We start from the raw sequence: 18083 nt of genomic DNA on the forward strand, positions 1-18083 counted from the left end.
ACTTACTAAAACTGATACACCGTTTTTGAAAATAAGTCTTGGATCAAAATGGTCCATGTCCTATAGTCTAGTGTATCAAACTAAGTGCACAATTTTATTCTGAATCTTTTGATGTGTTTTTGCGCTTTTCGAATCACACTCTCCTTGAAAATGTTCTCAATCTGCACTTGAATTGAAATTAAATTGAGGTGGTCTCAAAAACAGCGTAATAAAACAACTAAAAATTTTGTTTGGAGAAAAATGTATTGTTATTTTAGATAAAGGAGTAAAAGTAACTTGATAAAATCAACTTTGTAGAAGACTACTTATTTGTTGCTCTTGGATTGACTAAATCAAAGCAATTTTGCTTGGGATGGCTCGAAAAAACAGTTTTTTGCTCTTTTTTTAGAGCTTTAATAGACCCAACTTTTGATGGTTAAACTTTAAAGATATCTTTCACGAGTGAAATGTTAATAAAGTTTTATTTTATAAATACGCCCTTTTCAAATGTTGGTATCTCTGAATGGGGCAAATGACAGAAAAAATATCTTCTGGTTTCCTTTGGAAGAGCAACTCGTGTACTATCTTATATAGAAAAATTGCAGATATTTAATTTTTGACGTAGGACTACGTCTAACCGCACTATATCGAGATACATTCTGTGGAAACTAAAATCAAGGTGTAACGTTGGAATGAAAGATTTCAAACGTTAATGCTGATGTAACCACATGATGGATCACAATAATCAATATATCGTTGGATTGTAAAATGATGGACAATTTTGTGATTCTTCAGTCATCGTTATCACTTCATTGTTAAACAGTGAAATTTTCATAAAAGCTTCAAGGTCGAATTTTCACGAACAAAGTACCAATCACAAGCAAGCACGCCTGGCACAGTCTTCAAGAGTAGACACCAACTGCCTGCTGTGATATACTGTATAGCAAAGGCAAAAAAAATTGACAGAATCTCCCCGTCCCAATAGGTCAACTAATGTTAGCTGCCATGAATCTAAACTATTTTGAAGTCTTGAAGGTGAAGCTTTTTCGGAAAGTTCGTAACCACCTCGACTATCAGACAGTTTTACGTTCTCCTGCTAGAATGTTATTAAAACTGATGTCTTGAAGGAAAACATGCTGGCACAGGCAACAGTACTGCACCGAGCAATGTATGAATAAAGCGCTGGTCGTCTATCAGTGCAGAAGAACTCGATATTCATTTGTGTGCAGTCAAGCCAAATGAAAACTACATTGCCGCTGTCGACACACAGTGCGGTGGGCTGAGTTAACGCGACCTGGAACACAGTCGAATTACCTTTTAAATTGTCTTCTTCTTGTTTTGTATTGTAGCAAATATCAGAATACATATGATTATTCGGGTGCTGCAAAATATGCTGCGCCGCTGGGGACAACAAAATTCTGTGTGTGTCGGTAGAGGCAGATAGCAGGGTATATAAATTTGATTCATTGTACAGATAAAATGCATTGTTTATTTTTGAACTTTACACTCTGTTTTTTTTTTCAGCGTATATTTTCTTCTGAAAACTGTAATTCGTTATCGATATTTTTTCACTAGCTTATAATCGAGGTGAAATTTTGGTTTTAGAAAAAAAAATTTTCGATGCCAAATAACTTAAAAACGCATGAAACGTCGAGATCTGGTGTCATCTGAAAAATATATTTTTTTTAAAATTAACTCTCTGGGACTTCAATTTCAATTGTTTCAATTGTGAGAGACGGAGCTGAATTTAACTTCTGAAATTGATCGCTAGTCTCTCGAAATAACCTGTATATAAACTATAACTAGCATCTAAAAGATTATGTTTCATTAGGGTGGTTCATTTATTCGACATAGGGTGGTTAATAATATTGTGAAAAAATTAGGATAACATGAAAAAAAAATCGACTCGCGCACAAATATTGTAACATTTGGTAATGAGATAATCCTTTTTTTTTAATTTTTGGTTGTTTGAACAATAAAAAACATAAACATACAAAATATAATATTTTTATTCATTATTCGTCATCAAGAAACAATCGATAGATTCAAAATCCTCAGAAACCAGAGAGTCGATTTAAAAAAAAAAAAAACTTTTTTACAGATAACACCAGTTCTCGACGTTTCATGCGTTTTAAATTCATTTGGCATCAATTTTTTTTCGAAAACTGAAATTTCCGAAACCTTGGGTGATTTTTCAGAGTTTAAAAAGCCAAACTTCAATCGCTTTGCGCCATCCCTGTCCGATTGAGCTGAAATTTTGCACAGGGTGTTTTTTCGGGCAGGTGAACATTTTGTATAGAGTTTTTTTTTGAAATTCGAGATGACCATTTAGGTTGGCACCCTAACCTAGATACTTGATATTACCACCCGAGTAATTAGAAACATGGTACTGCTTTGATCATGATCATTATATTGCCGGAACATATTCCAATGATATCTCCGGAACCGTTTTACCAATTCTGGTTATTCGCTTCGGCAACAAAAAGAACCAAAATACCTTTCTTTTGAGGGATGTTGAGCTTGAATTGGTTGAAATAAATCAAGAAAACTACAAAATGTGATTTAACGTAACCGCTTGTTTTTGGAAAAACGAGCTCAAATCAAACAGAGCTTCAAAAGGAAATATCATACTATTGTAGTCCTACGTCAACTATGCGGTCGTGTCTTCGATACCACCCTCCTACTATTTAATTTGAATGAAATAAGTTTCTGCTCATTTATTGTCGAAAAACTAAGATTTTACAGCTTAGTCTTTTTATTTGTTTAAACGATTGTACATATTTTTACTGCAAAGCTCAAGATGTACTAAATGAGGAAGATTTTGCAATAACAGAACTGATTTACTTACATAGAGAGAATTACTTTACCTAATGAACTCACGATGTTTCATATACCAGTCCAGAGACTGATATACAACACCATTTTGGAATTCAAAATGGCTACTTCCATTTTCTGGAGTGCTGAGTAAAATTGAGTAAAATGCTTACATACTCTTCATTCTCGGCACTGACCCCCAAGAAACAGCAAACGTCCAACGTTTGTTTATAACCGAAAATTGTATCCGATGCCGATCCTAACAATTAAAGTTACAAATTTCTAACAGTATTGAGAAATCACCATTTGTGATTGGACACACATACTCATTATTTACTAATATTTATCATAAATACTTAAGCTACTAACAAATCCCCCCCTTAAAAAAAAGTATCCGATACCTTTTGGAAAACCTAAATGACGAGATCCAGTTTGCGGTTTGTGGGTGGGTGGAATGGGCTATGGAGGAAGTACGTAGTTTGAATAAATCATTACATTGGTAGAGTGAAAAGCATGCTTATTATTATTGTTTATCAGTGCTTGCGTGTAATGTGATACTCTTCCTTTTACACGCTTACTGTTCTTCTACACCGACGCTCGTTCCTCTTGCCAAATATCACCAATTATAATTTCCTGGAGAAGTTTCGTCGTGTGCGTCCTACTGGCCAGTTTTATTAATAAAAGGAACTCATGTTTTTGTTAAGAGGAAGTCACGCAAAGGTACATACGAGTAAACTTAGAAGGCAAAGAAATGATTTGTTCATGCAAAGTTATTTTAAAATAGCCTATCTTTAACTTTACCGAAGAATATGTACATTACTTTTACTAAATAAAAAAACTAAGCTATAAAACCTTACTATTTTGACACAAAGATGTTATTCTATTTTAAGAAACAACTTATCTACATCTATGTCATATAGTAAAGTACACGAGTTGCTCTTCCAGATTAAACCAAAAGTTATTTTTTCATTTACTCCATTCAGAGTTATCAACATTTGAAAAGGGCGTACTTCCAAAAATAAAACGTTAATAGCTTTTCACCCGTAATAGTTATCTTTAAAATTTAGCCACCAAAAGTTACGTTCCCGAAAGCTCCAAACGTCATCTGAACGTAACTTTATCGGGGAATTCGAATCCAAAAATAAAAAAAATAAAACTATTTCGTTTCATAATTCAGCCAATTTAAGAGCAAAAGAAAGTAATCTTCTACAAAGTTGCTTGAAAAACTAAAAGACTAACTTATCTTATCTTACGCTATTATGCAGTTAATCCCAATCAAAAATCATTAAAATGCAATAATAAATTCAGAGGTTATTTTGACAATAGTACCCAAAAATTTTATTTTTGTAGATCGTGCCTTGAAGAAAAAAGCATTTTTTGGCCATTTTCATTTTTCTTTTCCAGTATCTCATTCACAGCAGCTACTACAGTCTTGACGTTTTAAATTTTTCTTAGTTTAAATGTTTAGAAAATATATGAAAGCGGATGTCACATTGCCGTTTCCCACATGGAATCCTATAATGCAGTATAATTAACTGGCCATAATTTTTTTTTTAAAATACCACACTTTGGTCTTACATTATGACTTGCTTGTCACGAAAAAATTGTTAAAAAAACCGGAAAATATCACCTGAATTGATCTAATGCTTTTCGAGATAATCGCTGTACGTATGTGTTTATAACAAGTTATGAATTGTCGCATTCTTGCATTCAGTTTTATGATGTAAAGTAAATTTTATGAAAAAATTGAAACAATGAACAACATTGAAATATTTTGTGAAAAGTATGTTCTTTACATATAAAAAGACATTGTTTTCTTTTTTTCCCTATCATGGGGAACCGCTCCTATACTCATCTCATCGCTCTTTTTTCCAACTTTCAGCTGAGCGGTCGGCGCAGAAATGAATTTAGGAGTGGTTCCCCCGATCAATATAATTGCTGACGAAATGTGGAACCGTAGGAAATTTATTAGAAAAATTGACTCCAAAAAACATTTGCTAATGGGACACCCGAAAAAATGTTGAATGCTAAGAGATGACGCTGTAGTGGTAGTAAAATCGAGATTTCCACGAGCATTTTGCTTAATGACCGGAAAAAACTGCTTTAGTTACCCTTTTTTATATTATTCTAACTTTCTAGTACTTACTTTTACTATATGCAATCTGTTTTTATCAAAAAACTTCATTTTTCTATACAACTCCATTGACTCAATAAAGCTGTATGGGAAAGCAAGTTTTTTGATAAAAATAGATTTCATATAGTAAAAGTAACTACTAGAAAGTTAGAATAGTATAAAAACAGGATAACTAATAGCAGTTTTTCCGGTCATTGAGCAAAATGCTCTTAGAAAATTCGGTTTTACTACCACTATCTGTACAGCGCCATCGCTTAGCATTGAACATTGATTCGGGTGTCCCAAAGTTCTACAGTTACTGTCTATGTATACTGAGTAGCCTAATATCTCATAACTCATTGCACATGAGTTTAAAAATTATTGTTTAAATTCAAACAGTAAATTTTCAGTTATCAATTTTTCAGTTAGCGGATTAGCGATGGGGGAACATAGTTTTTGATTAGCATTATTCACGACTAAACTGAATAATATTATTAGAAAGGAATAATCGAGTAATTTCAAATATTGTCTGAAGTAACTGGAGCTCTATCGTTTTCTCCGTCAGCTGTAGTCAAAGTATACAAACATTCAAACGATTGGACAAAAATTATACGGTTAAGTGTTTTTCCATTCTCAAACAGCTCCAAAAAATATTTTATGTTAAGAATAAAAAGAAAAAAAAGGAAAACATTCTAAACCTCCGTTCATTTGATACGCGAAATGCTTTTTTATATCCTAATTGATGACGTAGATTGAACAAAGATAACTTTACCAAATAATTCAGCAGCATTCTATACAAATAATTGTGTTTGTTTTTTTCAAGTAACCATCAGTTGGGATGACTTGCCATAATCAATTATTATTTTTGGCCTTTTTAAGATTTATGATTTTTTCCGTTACTTCAGTTTATGGAAAGACTTGAATCAAAAATTGAAAATATGTCGAAATTGGATTTTAATAGAGAGGTATTCGGTCTACACCTTATGATTAACAATATAATAGCGAATTTCTTTATTCCACTGGGTGAGCGGAAATCTACGCGAGAATTGAGAAACGAGATTGCGATTCGAGAAAAATGCCAGATAACCCCAGATTGGCCCTGAAAATAAAGAAATTCGCTATTAGTTAGAATCATTTCTAGTTTTCTTCGAATGAGAATAGCGAACAGTTACCTATTTAGAGGTGGTTAATAGCAGCACGGTGAACCCGATCGAAACAAAAGTTACTATACGCGAACGTTCGAGCTTAAGTAATAATTACATTCTTCCAATTCATACAAGTTTTGATCTCATTTCGTACGATCATAGTGCAAAAACATAATGCATTGTTTATCCAGCGAATAGATCGAACTAACTTGAAGCAGACTTGACAGTTTTTCGAAATGCTTCACCAATATATACGTGTGCGAACATATAAAACGATACTGTTACTAGCATTGGTTATACCGTTACACAATAGATGCGTCATAGCTAAAAGTTATCCCAGTTTCAAACCTATTAGGAAATTGCGCAGATTTTGCACTGCTCAACTTTTTTGCATTGCCGCCTTCATCGATCATAGAAGGCTGAATAAACACTAGATGTGAGCCGTTGCGGAACAGAGTGGTTTATGTGTCATCGAGCAAATTTTTCAGGAGAAGCAATTTTCGAAAAATCTGTGAATGAAATTCTGTTCAACGGATTTTTTCAAACAAAATGTTCTAATATAAAGATGTGGTTAAACTTGGGAATATATAAAATTAACAGTTCCTTTGCGAAATAAGTGATTTTACTTTACCAATGTACATAGACCACTCTGACTTCATATATATATATATATATATATATATATATATATATATATATATATATATATATATATATATATATATATATATATATATATATATATATATATATATATATATATATATATATATATATATATATATATATATATATATATATATATATATATATATATATATATATATATATATATATATATTACTGGAATCCTCGAATCGTTTCGGAACAGAGTGGTCTATGTACACTAGGGCGCCAATCATCGTATGGAAAAAAGTGACCAGAAAATTTCAAAAAAAAAAAACCTGTACAAAATGTTCACCTGCTCGAAAAAACACCCTGTGCGAAATTTCAGCTCAATCGGACTTAAAATGGGGTGGCGCAAAGCGATTGAAGTTTGGCTTTTTTAATAACCGAAAAATCACCCAAGGGGGGGGGGTACGTGAAATTTCGGTTTTCGAAAATATTTTTTTGATGCCAAATGACTTAAAAACGCATGAAACGTCGAGAATTGGTGTCACCTGAAAAAGTTTTTTTTTGCAAAAATTTTTTCAATTGTGGAAGGCGGAGTTCAAAATGTTTAGAATTTATCTTTTGAAATTGATCACTAGTCTCTCGAAATAGCTTGTATAATGATATACACTATAACTAGCATCGAATACATTATGTTTCATTAGGGTGGTTCATTCATTCGACATAGGGTGGTTCATAATATTGTGTAAAAATATAAAATGAAAAAAAAAAATCACTTTTCACTGAATACCAATAGAAATATTCCTGAAAATATAATATTTGTTATATCATTGTCGTTAGGGTGGCAATGTTGAATTGGAAAAATTATAAGTAAAATGGCAAAAAATTACAGAACAAATTTACAAAATGTATCAAACTACTCTGTGCAAAAAAAAAAATTATCTCTACCAAAATTAAGATTGTGTCTCGTGGAAAATGTTGAATGCTTTCATGTCATTTGAAAAGTCACACACAGGAGGTACATGGAATTTTAATATTTGAAAAATGTTACGATTCCAAGTGTCTTAAACTTTTAAATGAAACGGTGGAAACTGATGGAATATGTTATATTACTTTGTTTGAAAAATCTACTCTCTAAGACACTTGCACTCGTCTTTCGAATGCTGTACCAGACAATTTATTCGTTTTATTTACCACAATAATGTCCTTTACCAACACTTGAATGAGCACACAGTGCTCTGGCTCATATAATCGGACAAAAGACTGTATCGATGTAATTCAGTGATAATGAGAGTTCAGGGATCTCAATCAGATACGCAACACAATTGACTCGTTGTTCCTGGGTTTGCGTCGTTTTGACAGTCGACCATACATTTTCTGTCAAGTTTACATCATCAGAACGTGAACGTGCCCAATGGCTGAAACTTTGCATAGACGTTTTTATAGGCAAAAGATGCCATTTTGTGCTATTGGTTGAATTTATTGAAACCAACTCATTTTGGAAAAGCTATTGGAAAATGCTACTTCGGATAGGTATTGATGATTACAAAATTTTTTAGAGCCAACACGGTTCGTTTGAGCAGTGTGACATCTTCGGCAAAGTTGTAGATAATAGTTTTGTTTTTCAAAAAAAATATACACTCTAAAAACAAATTACTAATTTAAAAATAAATAAAACAAAGTTATAAATTAATTATCGAAAATAGCACATTAAAAAAAACTGATTTTTTTTATAAAAACCTCGAAAGTTTACCTGAACAACGAAACCGGCCATGGAGAAATCGGAAAAAAAGTTATATATTTTAAATTCATTTTTTTTTTCACAGGGTACATTTTTTTGGAGGAACAAAGTTATTATTTACAACTTTGCCAGATACATTTTGCCAATCAAATAAACCGCTTTGACTGTAGAAATATTCTTAATTCCTCATAGAGTGCTCCATTGGAAATTAAAAATATGTCCACAGTCGAAACGACATAGTGTTCTCGGTAAAGTTGTAGATAATATTTGTCCTTCTAAAAAAAATATGCCTTTTAAAAAAAATAATTGAAAATAATTTTTTTTTTCAAAAAAAATTTTTTTTTCAAAAAATGATAACTTATTTTTCTTAATTTCTATATGATCGGACTGGTTTCATTGTTTTGGTAATCTTTCGTAGGTTTTATTAAAATAATCAAGTTTTTAAAAAATGAGCCCTTTTGAATAATTAATTTTTAATCTTTCCTCTAACTTCTGAATGATTAATTTTTTGAGTGTAATTTTTTTGAAAAGATAGAATTATTATCTACAACTTTGTCGAAAACGTCACACCAATCAAACGAACCGAAGTGCTTTTTTTATTTTATACTCATTTTTCACAATATTATGAACCACCCTATGCCGAATAAATGAACCACCCTAATGAAACATAATGTGTTCGATGCTAGTTATAGTGTATATCATTATACAAGCTATTTCGAGAGACTAGTGATCAATTTCAAAAGATAAATTCTAAACATTTTGAACTCCGCCTTCCACAATTGAAAAAACGACTAAGTTCCAGAGAGCAAATTTTTGCAAAAAAAAACTTTTTCAGATGACACCAATTCTCGACGTTTAATGCGTTTTTAAGTCATTTGGCATCAAAAAAAAAATTTCGAAAACCGAAATTTCACGAGCTTTTAGATTGATCTTAAACCATAGTTTGACCCCTTCCAATATTTTTAAAATGAAACGAGATAAAGACTTATGCTATCTATTCAGAAACACTTCGAGTAAAATTTTTCTATTCAACTGAATTTTTATCAACTGAAAATATTTAAACTGTATAAGTTCATAGAATAACACTGAATATACCTAACATATCCAGGAAATTTGCATAAAAGTTACCCTCAAAAGGACAGTGAAATTCAAAACTGCTCCATTCGGAACTGCAATATTTTAAACTCATCTAGCTATTCAGTACACGCGTTGGCTTTGAGTACATCAGTTTGGAAAATGTATCAATGTCTGAAAACGAACCAAGTTTTCTTTAGAGTATGACACTTGGAATACAATATTTTACTACTTCGTTTTTGAAACCTTGTTTCTAAATTTCAATTTAGTTACTTTTTGTCTTAAAGGTATTCTTTTTTAGATTTTTTAGTTTTTGCTCTGTTTAGTTCTGCAAGTCACCTCATTTGAAAATTACACTGGATTTGTTATCATTTTGAAGTTGAGCAGTAACGAATTTTGATGCTTTCATTATGAACAAAATCAAGCTAAAATATTGTATTTAACGTAAATTAGTTGAATACTTGATTGTCGTGCAAAAGCACGAACACAATGCGGAAGTAGAATGTTAGATGAAAACTCACGTAGGTACCCGAATGACTGTTTTAGTCGTGTTAACCAGAATATCCCACTTACAATTGTTGAATACGCGAAAGAGTAAATTTTATAGATAGGTTAAACAATTCTAACATTACTGATGATCGTTTCTACACTGGTGCGACGGATTTCGTTGTAATGAAATTTTCCTATTGCAATTGAATGAAAATTACACTGGACCCTCTATCTTTCTGCGGACTGATCTAATTATATTACAGTAAAGTACTATTTGTAGCTAAAACTTAGCTAACCTTTTAAGATTCAAAATAAAGGGTTTTTCGAAATATTAGAAAAATACAACCAAAACCTATCGGTAGTGGTATCAGATAGTTTCAGTTAAATTTGTTTGACTAGCTTTAAATCATCTTGGTAATTTGGATTTCGTGCAAATTTTTGACTGATTTGATTCAAATAGAAAATTCTTTTTTTTTTTTTATTCTCGCTTATTTTCCGTCGGTCTATTTCCGCCACTGTTGTGGCCAATTACCGACGCCCAGGGAGGCGGACTCCACACCCAGGTCCCTAACTCACGACCCGTTTATTAACGGACCGGCGCCAACGGCTTTACTTCCTCATGCGATGGAAGGCGTGATCCCAGAGATTTTTCGCCTCAGAAAATCTCCCGGTGTCGGCTAGGATTGAATCTAGACCAGTTGGGTTGATTGTGAGTGGATCACGCCACCTCACAACCATCGACACCTATGTCGGCGGTGGGATTCGAACCCAGGCGTCAAGCGTGGTTGGCGGAGACGTTACCAACCACACTAGGCCCCCGCCATAGATAATTCTTCTTTTATTAGATATCTCATTAATAGCAGGTTGCATTTCAAGTAGGTTGAATTTGGTTTCAAATTAGGATGTTTTAATAATATGAATTATATGAACACATTATTAACACATTTTTTTTCCAGTGAAAGTAGACTCAGGAATTGAAACCTTCTAAATTTATCATACCTTTCATTATTCCTTAATTATGTTTGTCCCTAAAAGCAATGATAAGAGTTTGAACCCTTTTTCAATAAATACATGCGAGCACTTAAGATTTTTCTTTCTTGTAAATGGTAGGTGTAGAAACGCTCATACAGCTGAACATTTACAGTTGCAAAATAGTGAACCATAACCATGCAATAGTCGAGTAGAAAAATACATCAAACAGTAAAAACGATCAGAGAACGTGCAGTATCCTCACATTTTCTCACCCATAATTGCACATCATTTTTTGCATGCAGCAGAGATTATTCGCTGCCTTCGATTTAGATAAAACCGAACTACAATCCGACAACAACAGTACAGAAAGAACGATTTTCATCGTTGTATTCCAAAGATGTTTAGCCTTCTCCATACTGACAAACATGTACTAACATATAGCGAATTGCAGGATGGAAGTAATAGAAACCAATAGAAGAAACCCAACAAAGAAAAAAAAAAGTTAAACAATTCTACGGCGTTTGTCATTACTATCATAGACAGCGGGAAAACAAGTGTAGATAAAATTCAAATTAAAGCAAAATTTCTTCCCCTATCTTCAAACAATTCTTCAAAACAACATTCATTGGAAAAGAAAGATAAAAGAAACAAAAACGACAAAATTTAAACCAATCGAACCCGGGAGGCAAAATATCGTGGTAAGAGAGGAAAATAAAATAAAAACCCTAAACTCAGTGAAACGCATTCAAATGGATGGATAAAATGATGAAACAGTACAGTGATGAGTGATGAAAATTGGTGCAAAAAAGTAATAAAAATGAAAAAAAACTACTTTTTCGGATGGATTAATTATTTGCATCCAATGTCTCCATTCTGACGCTGGTCATTCCGAACAATAAACTATTTTTTTAAGTTCAGTTTTTACCTCTGGGATAAAGTAATTTATTTAGAAAAATGAGTCCTAAAAATAAAGTCAAAAAATTGTCCGTACACTAGAGCTCTGTTTGACTGTTGGTCAGGGGAACAAACTTGTGTCAATCTGTAAGAAGGTGGGGTGTGAAACAGATTGCTTCCATCAAACTATTCCACGAGAAATCATTCAGAACCTTAAAATTTGTGACTTGTTATCGGATTATGACACAAGCCAAATACTGTATAGAAATTCATAAATTCACGTCAATTTGATTTAATTTCTTCCCAGAATTTTTTACCTGCAGAAATAATTGAAACTAACTTGAATGAGATTAAATCCGTTATTAAAAAATTCAAAAATATGAAAGCACCTGGTGACGATGGAATCTTTACTATATTATTCTAACATCTCCCTGAGAGCAGAATGGAATTTTTAGTGAAAATTTTCAATTGCTGCTTCAAAATTGCATATTTTCCCAAATTATGGAAAAATGCAAAAATTACTCCAATTTTAAAGCCGGATAAGAATCCAGCTGAAGTTTCAAGTTATCGACCAATCAGTTTGCTTTCTTCAATAAGGAAACTATTTGAGAGAATTATTCTTAACCGAATGATGTCACACATCAACGAAAATTCAATTTTTGCAAATTAACAGTTTGGATTTCGCCATGGGCATTCCACTACTCATCAATTGCTCAGAGTTACTAATATGATACGAGCTAACAAATCTGAAGGTTATTCCACTGGAGCTGCTCTTTTAGACATAGAAAAAGCATTCGACAGTGTTTGGCATAAAGGTTTGATTGCGAAATTGCAAACTTTTAATTTTCCAATTTTCCTAATCAAAATTTTAAAAAATTATCTTACTGATCGAACTCTGCAGGTTGTCTATCAGAATTCAAAATCTGATAGATTTCCTGTCAGAGCAGGTGTACCTCAAGGTTCAGTCTTGGGTCCAGTCCTGTACAACATATTCACTTCAGATCTTCCTGATTTGCCTCCAGGATGCACAAAGTCATTGTTCTGCGATGACAAAAGCATTTCCGTAAAAGGAAGAAGTCTTCGTGTCATATGCAGAAAAGTTTAGATATTTTTTCTTCCTACTTGCAAAAGTGGAAAATCTCTCCCAATGCTTCTAAAACTCAAATGATAATTTTTCCGCATAAGCCTAGGGCTTCTTTCCTCAAGCCAAACAATAATCACGTCGTCAAGATGAATGGGGTTATTTTAAGTTGGTCTGACAAGGTTAAGTACTTGGGACTAAATTATGATAAAATACTTATTTTCAAAGAGCACATTGAGAGTATACAAGCCAAGTGCATCAAATATACGAGATGTTTATATCCTCTCATTAACAGGAATTCTAAACTTTGTTTAAATAACAAACTTTTGATTTACAAACAAATTTTTAGACCAGGAATGCTTTATGCTGTACCGATCTGGTCAAGTTGCTGTTCAACAAGGAAGAAAACGCTCCAAAGGATTCAGAATAAAATTCTGAAAATGATTTTAAAGCGTCCTCCTTGGTTTGGTACACTCGAATTACATAGACTTACTGGTGTTGAACCATTAGAAGCTATGTCAAATAAAATTACTAACAATTTTCGACAAAAATCGTTGCAATCCTCAATTGCTACGATAAGCTCTCTTTATAGCCAATAAGTTAGCAATTGAGTTAGTTGTAAGTTTACTTCACCTTTTCTGACAAGTAGGTTTAAATCCCTACGAATGATAAGTCCTAATTGCGAAAGCAAACAAGTCCTAACAATTAAAATTACAAATTTCTAACAGTGTTGAGAAGTCACCATTTGTTATTGGACACACATACTCATTATTTACTAATATTTATCATAAATACTTGAGCTACTAACAAATCCCCCCCTTAAAAAAAAAAAATTCATAAATTCGCAACCACCAATAAAGCACAGAGATAACCATTGTTTTGGGTACCTTTAGTGATTAGAAACTTTACGTTCATTCCATGGATCGATGCATGTACTTTGACATTTCGAAGCATAATTTGAAGAACAGCGCGATGAAATTTGGTCATGGATCTGATTTTTATTTCGTTCATTTTTTAAGAGACTTGAAAGATATTTCTCGTAAACATAACGTTGAAGCGACGAACTCGGCGAGCAATTACTATGTGAGCTCTCACGTAAATTGACGCGTTTTGGTAATGGTTAGGGGCACCAAAACTCTCAGGAATGGTTAAAAAGCTATAATCTTTTCAGGACAGCTAAGCTTAGGGCAGAATTTTTTTTTTTCGCTTTTGTCGACCAGTGTAATGATTCACAACATTCGTTGAAGTTAATCAAAGAATGGCTGTTCTACAACGTCAAACCAACAACCTCCTCTGAAAGATCTGATCCAGAACATCTCTCAAACTTACTCTTGTCGAATCCGGTTTTGCGGAGTAGTTACACCGCAACATCCAGCAACATTCCTGCCTTGTAGCTGCTTTTTTCTTTTTCCGTACTACAACAAAACTACACTTCTACTGTCCTGGACAGCACCCAAAAGAAATAGGATGTTGTAGATAAATTAACAACAAAAATAAATGCTATCAAACGATGCTATCAAAAAGATGACAACTGAGTGTAGCTTCGTTTGGTTGTTCGTTTTTGAGCTGCAGGATCGGTGTAAGCACTGTCGCAAAAACTAATTCGACAAACTGACAGCAGCTAGACACAAGAAACGTTTTTAAATTTTGTGGAATGGTGGATAGAAGAGTATGTGAGTGATTGACAAACTCGGTAACCACCACCGCAAGACGAAGTTTTTTGAAGTTTTTCTTGGCCAGCTGAAAAACGATACGATCACTGGAGGGACTATATCCTGGCCACACACTGATCCTGGATTATCAAGCAACTGGATGGACGAAGCCAGGTGACTGCTTGCAAGGTCTCAATTGCCTTAAATACAAAAACAGCGCTCGATTACATTGTAGCAAGCAACTATCTGATAGAATAAAAGACAGGTCAAGGAATTAGCATCGAATAACATGTTTATTAAGAGCGTATAAGTGCCTCGCTTTCTATTCTAACATCCCCCCCTAAGAAGAAAAAAAAAGTTGGTATTTGTAGTCGACCCAACATCTTCCGACCTTCATTTAGCTTTGGTAACGTCTTGATCAGTGGTCCTCGTGGCTCTGTGGTTTATGATGTCGATCGACTAGCTCTCCCACACGGCTGTGATATCGGGTTCGATTCCCGATCAGGTCGAGCTGAAAATTTTTTCGACTTGGCACTGGGGCACGGTGTATCGTTGTACTTATCCTACAACATGCAATATGTGTTCGATAAGAATTCTCTCAACTAATCTTAGTTGAACGAGACCGCTATTAGCCCCACAGGCTAGCGTGCAATATTTTTGTTACCTTTTTGATCAGATTATCGACAGCCTGATAATTAAAAGCTTAGTTGCCTTTAGCTCTACTTGCTCACGAACAAAATGGTGTCTTACTTACTTACTTACTTACTTTGATGGCCGTACGTCTCAAGACATGGCCTGCATAACGTGATTCCGCCAATTTACTCGGTCCATGGCTGCCTGCCTCCAGTTCCGCGGGCACCCGGTACTCTGCAGATCGTGCCATCTGGTCCACCCATCTCGCTCGTTGCGCCCCTCGTCTTCTCTTTCTCGCCGGATTTGAAGCGAACACCAATTTTACAGGGTAGCTATCCGGCATTCTAGCTACATGCCCTGGCCAGCGTATCCTTCCAGCTTTAGCCACTTTCTGAATACTGGGTTCACCGCAGAGGCGCGCAAGCTCGTGGTTTATCCTACGCCTCCACACTCCGTTCTCCTGCACACCGCCAAAGATGGTTCTTAGCACCCGACGTTTAAAAACTCCGAGTGCTCGCAAGTCCTCCTCGAGCATTGTCTACGTCTCATGCCCGTAGAGAACGACCGGTCTTATTAGCGTTTTGTACAGGATGCACTTGGTGCGAAGACTCAGATTTTGCGACCGTAATTTTTTATGGAGCCCATAGTAGGCACGACTTCCACTGATAAAACGTCTCCTTATCTTCCGGCTGGTATTCTTGTTTCAGTTACCAGAGAGCCGAGGTACACAAACTCGTCGACCACCTCGAACTCATCCCCGTCGATTGTTACCGTATTGCCTAGGCGTGCCCTGTCGTGCTCGGACCCACCTGCAAGCATATACTTAGTTTTTGACCTAATTATCTTCAGTCCGATCCTATCTGCTTCACGTTTCAGTCGGGTATACTGGTCTGCCACCGTCTCAAATTTTCTGCCGACAATATCCACGTCATCCGCAAAGCAAATAAATTGACCTGATCTGTTGAAAATCGTGCCCCGCATGTCAAACCCCGCTCGTCTCATAACACCCTCCAGCGCGACGTTAAACAATAAGCAGGAGAGACCATCATCTTGTCGGAGCCCCCTGTGAGACTCGAATGGGTCCGACGTTCCACCCGAAATTCTCACACAACACTCCACATCCTCCATCGTCATTCTTGTCAGCTTCCCCGGAAAGCCGTTTTCGTCTAGAATTTTCCATAGCTCTTGTCGGTTTATTGAATCGTATGCGGCTTTAAAATCGACGAAAAGATGGTGTGTAGGGACTCTAAACTCACGGCACTTTTGGAGGATCTGCCGCAGTGTAAAGATTTGGTCAGTCGTAGACCGTCCTTCCATGAAGCCGGCCTGATAGCTTCCTACAAACCTGCTGGCTAATGGTGACAGGCGTTGGAAGATGACCTGGGAAAACACTTTGTAGGCGGCATTCAGGACTGTGATCGCTCGATAGTTCTCGCAGTCTAGTTTGTCGCCCTTTTTATACATGGAACAGATAACCCCTTCTTTCCACTCCTCCGGTAGCTGTTCTGTTTTTCAGATCTCGACGATCAGCCGATGCAGCGAGCTAGCCAGTTTGTCGCCCATCTTAATAAGCTCAGCTCCGATGCCGTCTTTTCCGGCCGCTTTGTTGCTCTTGAGCTGCCGGATCGCATCCTTAACTCCGCTTATTGTTGGGGGTGACACATCTTCGTCGTTCGTTGCACCGACCACGTCTTCTCCGCTCCTGTTGTGGTCTCCTGCTTGCACGCCATTCAGGTGTTCATCGTAGTGCTGCTTTCACCTTTCGATCACCTCACGATCATCCGTCAAAATGCCATTATTCTTATCCCTACACATTTCGGTTCGTGGGATAAAGTCTCTGCGGGATGCGTTGAGTTTTTGGTAGAACTTTCGTGTTTCGTGTGTGGGGTGCAGCTGCTCGAGTTCTTCACATTCCTCCTCTTCTTGGCGACGCTTTTTTTCCTTGAAGAGTTGGACTTGCTGCCTCCGTTCCAGTCAATATCGCTCCACATGCTGACAGGTGGCTCTACGCAGCATTGTTGCCCGCGCTGCGTCCTTCTCGTCCAAAATCTGCCGATATTCTTCGTCAAACCACTCGTTACGTCGATTCGGTTGCACGTGTCCCAGGACTTCCTCCGCAGCACTGCTGATATCTGTTTTCACGGCATTCCAGCGATCCCCTAGAGAGGCTTCTTCAAGCTCTCCCCCTCCTCTGGCAGTGCAGCTTCGAGCGATGACGCGTACTGTGTTGCGATGTCGTGTTGCTTCAGTCGCGCGAGATTATACCGTGGCGGGCGACGGTACCGTATGTTATTCACAACGGATAGTTTTCGGCGTATCTTAACCATCACTAGGTAGTGATCCGAATCGATGTTAGCGCTTCGATGTGATCTGACGTCGATAATGTCCGAGAAGTGCCGACCATCTATCAAAACGTGGTCGATTTGTGTTTCTGTTCTATTCGGTGATCTCCAGGTGAGTCTATAGTGGAGGCTATGCTGGCAGAAGGTGCTACGTATGGCCATGTTCTTGGAGGTGGCAAAGTCGATTAGTCTGAGGCCAATTTCATTCGTCAGCTGGTGTGCACTGAATCTTCCAATCACCGGTCTGTACTCCTCCTACTGGCCAACCTGAGCGTTGTAATCCCCGATGATGATCTTGACATCATGGTTTGGGCAGCGGTCATATTCACTCTCCAACTGCGCGTAGAATTCGTTCTTGTCGTCATCGGTACTTCCGAGGTGTGGGCTATGTACGTTGATAATACTAATGTTGAAGAAACTGCCTCTGATCCTCAACCTGCACATTCTAGGGCTGATTGGCCACCACCCGATCACCCGCTTCTGCATCTCTGCCATCACTATAAAAGCTGTTTCCATCTCATGTGTGTTTCCACAACATTGGT

The sequence above is a fragment of the Wyeomyia smithii genome, chromosome 2, assembly GCF_029784165.1.
Source record: "Wyeomyia smithii strain HCP4-BCI-WySm-NY-G18 chromosome 2, ASM2978416v1, whole genome shotgun sequence".
Lineage (NCBI taxonomy): Eukaryota > Metazoa > Arthropoda > Insecta > Diptera > Culicidae > Wyeomyia > Wyeomyia smithii.